The sequence below is a fragment of the Cynara cardunculus genome, assembly GCF_001531365.2.
Source record: "Cynara cardunculus var. scolymus isolate 2C chromosome LG 12, CcrdV1, whole genome shotgun sequence".
In the NCBI taxonomy this organism is placed as follows: Eukaryota; Viridiplantae; Streptophyta; class Magnoliopsida; order Asterales; family Asteraceae; genus Cynara; species Cynara cardunculus.
In genome coordinates, this window is record NC_037539.1 from 801,228 (window position 1) to 810,050 (window position 8,823).

General features: G+C 31.8%; 1 pseudogene; it reads right to left on the reverse strand.

Moving 5' to 3' along the window:
* Positions 1 to 3,767: 3,767 nt before the first annotated feature.
* Positions 3,768 to 8,823, reverse strand: part of LOC112523535 — a 7,653-nt pseudogene continuing 2,597 nt past the window's right edge.

Here is an 8,823-nt window from a genome sequence, read left to right on the forward strand (position 1 = left end):
ATATATATATATATATATATATATATATATATATATATATACCCTTTTATAAATATAAAAATAAAAAATAAACGTCACTACTTTATATGTAAATATTATGGTAAATTGTATGAAAAAACGATGCACTTTAACTTGATTTCTATTTTAGATAATGTACTTTTAAAACATTTATTTTGGTACGTAAGATGTAAAATTTTAAACATTTAAGTACCCAGGTAATAATTTGAATTATTAACTGGTTATCATGCTGATGTCATGAGTGATGTGGTATCCAACTCAGTATTATTTGTTGGTGTGGTTAGTGACATGGATTTGTTTTAAACAAAAATTAATCTTCAACCGGTTACCCGGGTACTTAAATGTTTAAAACTTTACATTTTAGGTACCAAAATAAAAGTTTTGAAAATACGGTATCCAAAATAAAAATCAAGTTAAAGTACGTTACTTTTTCATGCAGTTACAAACAGTTATTTATTTTTGATCTTTTCCTTTAAAAAAAGTCTATAATTTCATAGATGTTCAACAAGAAAGTATTGCAAGTTGATAAAAGAGAGGGAGTGGTTGACTGGTTTCTATTTTGTCGATATCGTAAATGATATTATAGGATTTATACGTGAACATCTCTGGTTTATGTAAACAAAAAGATACTTATAACTCTATCATTTTATTTTAAGTGACGATTTTTGAAAGATTGAGGAGCACTAAAATATTAAATGAACGTTTACCAATTTTAGCAAATATCGTAGGCATAGGGGTAAAATAGGGAACTTTTTTGCAAATTGAACCGACAGAGCCGATGATTGCGGGCATGATCATCACTGGTTTCCGATTTATCACAACAAAATCACATTATTATCGCAACAAAATCACATCACGAGAAGTCTTTAATTTATCAAAATATTATTCACATTATTATGGACATAAAAAGTTTTCGACGACACTAACAACATTTTAGCAATAAAGATAAATTTAAGATAACAAAAAAATGTTGATAAATATTGTTTTATTTTCATTTTTTATATTTTTTATTATAGGTTAATTAATTTAAAGGCCGAAAAGTGTTCTTACATTTTCATAAAACGTAGGTGTTCTCGTTAAAAAGCCCGATATATATAATCTTTTACATTCGTACAACCAATATAACTCAAGCTCAACCGTCCATTTAATTTGATGAATATTTGATTTCATAAAAGTTTTGATTGTTTTCTATTATAAAGTATTGATTATAATTAATGAATCATAATTATCTTCCATAAATATTCAAATCATAATAAATAAACTCTCATTATTTCAATAAATATCTTAATTGATTGAGTTATATAAATGTAATGGTTGTATTTATATATAATTTGTGAACTTAGTTGCAATAGTTTTTCATCTAATGTGATGGCCTTATGGAATGTAGCAATAGCATGCATGACACCTAATATGTCGTTAGTGGGAGATTTTGTGGAATTAAAAGTGTTTTTAGATGAACATGGCTTGGTGGATTCACTGTTAAACACCTAAGAGAGAGAAAAGCCACCATTGATTATAAAGTTTGGTCAACTCTTTAGTCAATTGACATAAATACCCTTCTTAAACCTCTTTAAAGGACACCCATGGCATTGCATTTGAATTTAACCCCATAGTGTTTAACCATGTTGTATTATACAATCATCCAAACATAAAAGTAAGCTACAAATTGGATAACTTAGAAACTTCTTTTTGTGTATTTCGATTGATCTTATAAGAATTTAAATATAATAATCAGAAAACTCTTCTATGATTTTGAAAGAATTCATACTAACAACCAAAGGGCCTTTGACCTAACGGTATTGTAACATTTGACCTCCTAGGAAGTCAGGGGTTTAAACATCACCAAATGTGAGGAGAGTGTATGAGTTTATTTGTTATATTTATAAAACCCCCCCCTAAAAGTTGGCATTTATTTTGTCACTTGAGTTACTCATGACGTTGATACATGGAAACTTTGGTTTGGTATGATTATGTCAAATCTACAAGTGGTGCAACAAGAGTTACAAACTCATGGGATTAGGTCAAGGGCAAAATAGTAAATTCAAGATTATAACATACCTAACATCATTAACTTACTTGACAGATCATATCTACTTTGGTTATCAAACCAAAAAGCAAAAGCAAAGGGTGTATTTGGATAATGATGCAATGATTTATATCAAATAAAAATAAAGGGTATGTTTCTTCCAAGCTCAAAATCATCAAATCCAGAATAACATACAACTTCCACTAAATGAATTACAGTAATCATTGCATGTTTGTTCTACATTTGACAGTTTTAAATTTGGAAAAGAGATTTGTCAAAGTCGAAATGTCTTAAATACCCTTTTCCTATTTCTTGGTTCTATTTAAGGGCAAGAAGCATAGAACCTAAAAAACTCCCACTTGAGCTTTTTCTATGCTAAAACCATTGGAATATGCATTGGGGGCAAATATGGAGTGCAAGAAGATGAGAGACTCTTTGTTATGCCCTCTCTTCTCCTCTATATTCCAAATAGTTTGTTTTGGTATTAACCATTTTTGAAGATGGATAATACCAAAACAAACCGGCAAGTCACGAAACGGCAAAGGAGACTCAATTGAGTCTTATATATATGTGTGTCTAAGGCTATATGTAATTAGGGGTGGGATTATGTTAGCACTGATGTATTTGATCCATTTTATATGATTAATGTCAAGTTGTTTTAGTTATATGGTGGTTTGCATGAGAGGATGTAATAAAATGAAGCCCACATATGTGTGATGTTTTGTTCACATTCTGGTTTGTGTCTCATTTCTTAACGGGGTTATATTGATTGTGTATTGAGCTGTACTTTTGTGATGTATTTTCATTGTAAAACTTTCTTTTCTTTCTGGAAATGTTGTGTTTTCTTCCCTTAATTATCAGTGGTGGCAGGAGGCTGAAGCTGTTCAAATTACTCAAAAGAAAATAGAAAACTCATTTCAAATTCCAATCAAATTGGCTTATAAATTAAACAGAGACGATGAGCGAGTGTTAAAAACTTAAATGGTCTCTTGTTTATTTCGTGTTTCTTGAAAACAAAGGCAATATGGAATTTCAGCTCACCCACAATACTGGCATTCTGTTGAGGTTTTCTAATCTTCAAAAAGTGAATTTACAAAAACAAAAACTAAATGGAAGGAATATAAAGATTTACGTGAAAACTGTTGTTGGATAAAAACATAAACACGGAATGAGAAACATCAAGCAAATTCGTTATAATCTTAACATAATAAAGAAGTGAAAGAAACATTTCGTTTTGCCTTCAATTCTTTGGGTTTCTTGAACTTTGTTTTATTTCTCTTGATATGATATAATAAAACAACCGTTATTACAAGCATATCCTTAATGTTACCGTGTTAGATCACTTAAACTTCCAACAAATGCTTTTAATAGAAAAACAAACAGATATAACCATCCATCATAGATCATAAAATACTGTTAAAGGGTTGGGTTTCACATGAGACAAGCTTGTTTTCGTGAGACACACGCGACAACATTTTTACACTTGAAACTTCACAATAAAATGTTGTGAAGGCAAAAAAAGTCGAACATTCACAACAAAAATACTGTGAAGGTTACCTTCACAATATTTTGCTATGAAAATTCAAGTGTAAAAATGTTGTCTCACGAAAACAATTGTCTCCCATGATCCCAAGTCTACTGTTAAAGCAGCCTGGGTATGTTTATGGAATTTTTTAATATTAATTAATGTAATTAAAATAATATTATAAACATGATTATAAAATGTATAAACTGAATCTTTTTATTTAATCATGTAATTTATAAAAGTAAAATACATTGACCACCAACTTTTTTGGCCAAATTTAGGCAAAAAACCATGTTGATTTGCCAATACTACTTAAAGAAAGTTATCTTTACCATATTTACCCTCATAGCAATGGTCAACTACAACCCCAACACTCACAAATAGTCAACATAATTTTTTGAACCCCTTAAAGGTCAAACCCTTGGACTTTTTTTTATAATCGTAGATATCCAGGGGTACACCTCGACTAATCCCATGAGTCCCTAAGTTAACTGTCCGACAAACCCTCTGGGGACGCTGACAAGACTAATTCCATGAGACCCTGAATATAAATGTCAGACAAACCCTCCAATGGCACTGACAAGACTTAAACTGGTAACCTCTCGGGACAGCAAACCCAAAATATTACCGGTCGATCATCAAAATTTCCAAGACCCTCTTCCAACTTTCAATAAAGATGCATATAGCAACTCATTCAAGTGTCTGGTACACCAGGCAAGCACCAATGGCTGCAATCTTGGGACAGTTCCGCGGCAATTTGTTCTTCTTCGGTCTTGTATGCCATTCGATATATTGACGGATGACCGTCTTTTCTGTAATCCGTAAGCCGACTAATGTTGAGATATACGACCGGAGTTTTCATCCCCCGGAGCACGTTGTCAAAAGCCCTCATCTTCGACGGGTATTTGGTTAGATGACTCGTGTTGAAGATTGGCTGGGTTTCTTTGTGACATTTCCCTCCCGAGTTCCATTGACCTCCTCTGTAACAAAATCAAACACCCGCTAAAGGTTTCGAGATAACAATATGGAATCACTATAACAAAATCGACTTTATATGATGCAAGATATGTCTAGATATCCTAATAAACTGTTTTATATGACTTAAGTTTATAGGACCAAGCAAATGTGGGTCCTATATAAAGGTGTTACAATAAGTTGATAGCACGCTCTTGTATGCCCTAACAAGTATTTTAGGACAATTTTAAAATAAAGTATCATATTAACCTTTTTATATGACATTATTTTAAAACTCGAACTGTTAACTAATTAGCTCACCACAACAAAATTATGTTATAAAACACCTAAAATATAAAAGCGTCCTAAAAAAATACTTTATAGGATTTAAGTTCATAGAACGAAATCAAAAAATGTTCTATCTAAAAGTGCTACAATAGGTTTATAAAACGTTTTTAGGCGTTTTAACAAGTTTTTTAGGACGTTTTTAAAATTAAGTGTCGTATTATAACTAATTTTATACGACACTGTTTGAAAAAGTGTCTAATAAACACAAGTGTTCTATAAAAAGATGAGGTTATAGGACACTTCTCAAAAGTGTCCTACAAAAATAGTTAATGACACTTTATTTTAAAAATGTCCTAAAAAAACTTGTTAAAACGCCTAAAAATAACCTATAAACCTATTATAACGTTTTTTGATAGAACACTTTATTGTTTGGTCCTATAAACCTAAGTTCTATAGAGTATTCTATTAGGACGCTTAGACAATCTACGCGTCCTATAAAGCCAATTTTGATCGTAGTGGCTCTACAGAGTATATGTGAACAAAACCAAAAGAACTAAATACGTACTTAAAATGGGTCACCGAGTAGCCTCTAAAGATAACCTGAGTTTTGTTTGTGTCAATGTTCGTATCGACCCATCGAGCCCACGTAGATAGTGCCCTACGGTATGCATCAAGAACCTTGAGCCTTGGGTACACATGGTCGCCTTCTTGATAGTAGTCTTCTCTGTAAATTCAAGAAAAAACGCAACTAGTTCCATTAAAAGGGTAGAACACACATGGAATTCCGCATGCGGATTATTGTTAAAGAAAGATGCGGGTTCTCATGAAAGGGCCATTGGCCCAACGGTACCCAGTAACCCACCTTCCTAGAGGTTAGGGGTTCAAAGTCTCACCAAAGGTGACTAGTTTGTGTGAGTTTAATTTGTCGTAAATAAATATTATATAATTCAAAAAAAAAAAATGGGTTCTCACCCTCTTGAGGTTTTCTCGTGGGTCCACCAATGTCCCGTGTTGAAGATCAAAATATCGGCATCGTGGTACATTGAAGTCGTTTGATCCATCAAATCCAATCTTAGTGTCTCAAGTGAACCATTTTTACCTTTGAAAGACGATTCTCTAACAAGAAAAGGAGAACCCACGAAATCGACTGTACAATTGTAGTCCTATAAAAACGTAATCGGTAACACGACTTTTCAGAAAAATCCCGACGGTATAAGATTCAATTAGCATTATATTTACAAGAGATGCTACAGATATCAGCAAAAATTCGGTGCTAGTTTTGTATATGTTAGAATATATGGAACCCTAAATCTAAACTTACCACTCGTGAACACATTGTGAACGCTATAACGAGATTTCTTAAGGTTGTTTTCATTGTGTACATATTTTTAATTGTACATGTGTGTCCGTGTATGATACAGGAGATAGGATAATATATATATATATGGGCCCATTCAAGGGAGAACTGATTAGTTTGTAGTAACTGTGAGATCTAATCTCAACCACAAATGAATGGATAAATTAGGAAATTAATAATTATGGTAGTTAGAGTTAAAATTATAATTAGAGGGCATTTTAGGTATTTTTAAAAAACTCCTCTCTCCTCTCTCATCTCTCCAACCTCCAATCTCCGGCTTTCGGTGAACATTAATCCGGCAGGTACCAAGTAATTACAAAGATACACAATGTGATATACTGTGATACCATTGTGATACTAACTATGATACCAACTCAAACCTTAAAAACAAAGATACACAATGTGATACTCATTGTAATACACAATGTGATACCCATTATGATATACTATGATACCGATTTCACCGGAGGCCGGAGATTGGAGGTCGGAGAGATGAGAGAGGATAGAGGAGAGAGGAGTTTTTAAAAAATACCTAATATGCCCTCTAATTATAAGTTTAACTCAAACTACCATAATTATTAATTTTCTAATTTATCCGTTGATTTGTGGTTGAGATTGGACCTCACAGTTACCACAAACTAATCAGTTCTCATTTGATTAGGCCCCTATATGTATATATGTGTATATATATATATATATATATATATATATATATGTATGTATATATATAGGGTTTATTTCAAATACAACCCATCGCATTTGTACAACCAATGCAACCCAATAAATTGATATATTTATGAAAATGATGAGAGTTCATTTATTATGATTTGAATATTTATGGAAGATGAATATGGTTCATTAATTATGATCAATACTTTATATTAGGAATTAATCAAAACTTCTATGAAATCACATATTAATCAAATGAAATGGACGGTTGAGATTGGGTTGTATTGGTTGCACAAATGTCAAGGGTTGTATAATAACCAACCTCTCTCTCTCTCTATATATATATATATGTATGTATGTATATATATACATATATGTATGTATGTATATATATATACATATATGTATGTATGTATATATATATACATATATGTATGTATGTATATATATATACATATATGTATGTATGTATATATATAGACTGGGATCATGTGAGACAAGACTGTTTTTGTGAGACACGATTTTTACACTTGAAACTTCACAGACAGTGTTTCTGCCGTGAAGATTCAACTTTTTTTACCTTCACAACATTTTGTTGTGAAGTTTCAAGTGTAAAAATCGTGTCTCATGAAGACAACCTTGTCTCAAGTGAACTAAACCCTATATGTGTGTGTATATATATGTAGGATTTGAATCTTTCCTAAAAAATGCATTAATTATAAAACATTAATTAAGTGGCTTACGGATGGATTCATAAATTATGGAGCTCTCAAATGACTAACCCCTGTATACAAGTTTTCTTTTCTAAGATAAATACAACAACTTCCTTTCCATAATTATTCCCACTAATCGAAAATAAATGCAACAACTTCCGTTCTAAGATTTCCTAAAATAAATGCAACAATTTCCTTTCTACGATTTCTCAAAATAAATGCAACATTTTCCTTTTAAGATGCCTGAAAATAACTCGGACATCTCTTTTTTTATTCCAAAATTACCCTATACCCACTAGTAATAAAATATTTATGGCATTGATTTAGATCCATTTTTTTCTTCCATTTTAACATTGAAGATATGTAACTAATAGTCAAACACTTCCATTAAATTATATATTTAGTCAAATATTGCATCTAAAACTTGTTTAATATAATCAAGAGACTTTGGCCTAACGGTATCGTAGCCTTTGACCTCCTAGGAGGTCAGAGGTTCAAACCTCACCTTTAGGGTATGTGAGTTTATTTGTTGCATTTGCCGTATATAAATATTATATACTTAAAAAAAAAACTTGTTTAATATGCTCAAATAATTAGTATGTTGTAACCTTAACAAGTTTGGGAAGCTTACCTCAAATCTGAAAGCATAAAATCCCTTCTTCTTGAATTCGTGCCTTCCCGATATCTCATAAACCCTATTTTTGTCCGTTACCGACTCTCGGAGTATGCAAACTAGAGACTCCCACATGTTACGGTTTAAGGAGTCCCCTACGAAAACTAGCTTCTTCCCTCTCAGCCGTTCGAGAAAATCCGTGGCATTCAAACTGAAACTCACGTAAATATCATACGTAAATTAAGAAAAATTATCGTTTGATGATCATAGATTAAATGTGATTTGACGACATTAAAAATGAGTATTATCAACAAGTTCTATATTCGGGTATCATGCAATTATACAAGTGTATGATATGTGATACCACAAGAATATAAGAGTTCGAGGATACGAGACTGCATTTATATATGTGTGTGTAGAGAGAGAGAGAGAGGAGAGATCTTTTACAAAATAAATCATTAGTACAAACCATACAAACCAATTAATTGAGATATTTATAAAAATTATGAGAGTTCATTTACTATGATAGATGCTTTATATTAGGAAATAATCGAGATATTCATTAGACTAGATGAATGGTTAAGATTGGTTTGTATTATTTGTACTAATGGTTGGGTTTGTAAATGAAACCACCTCTCCCTCTCTCTCTCTCTCTCTCTC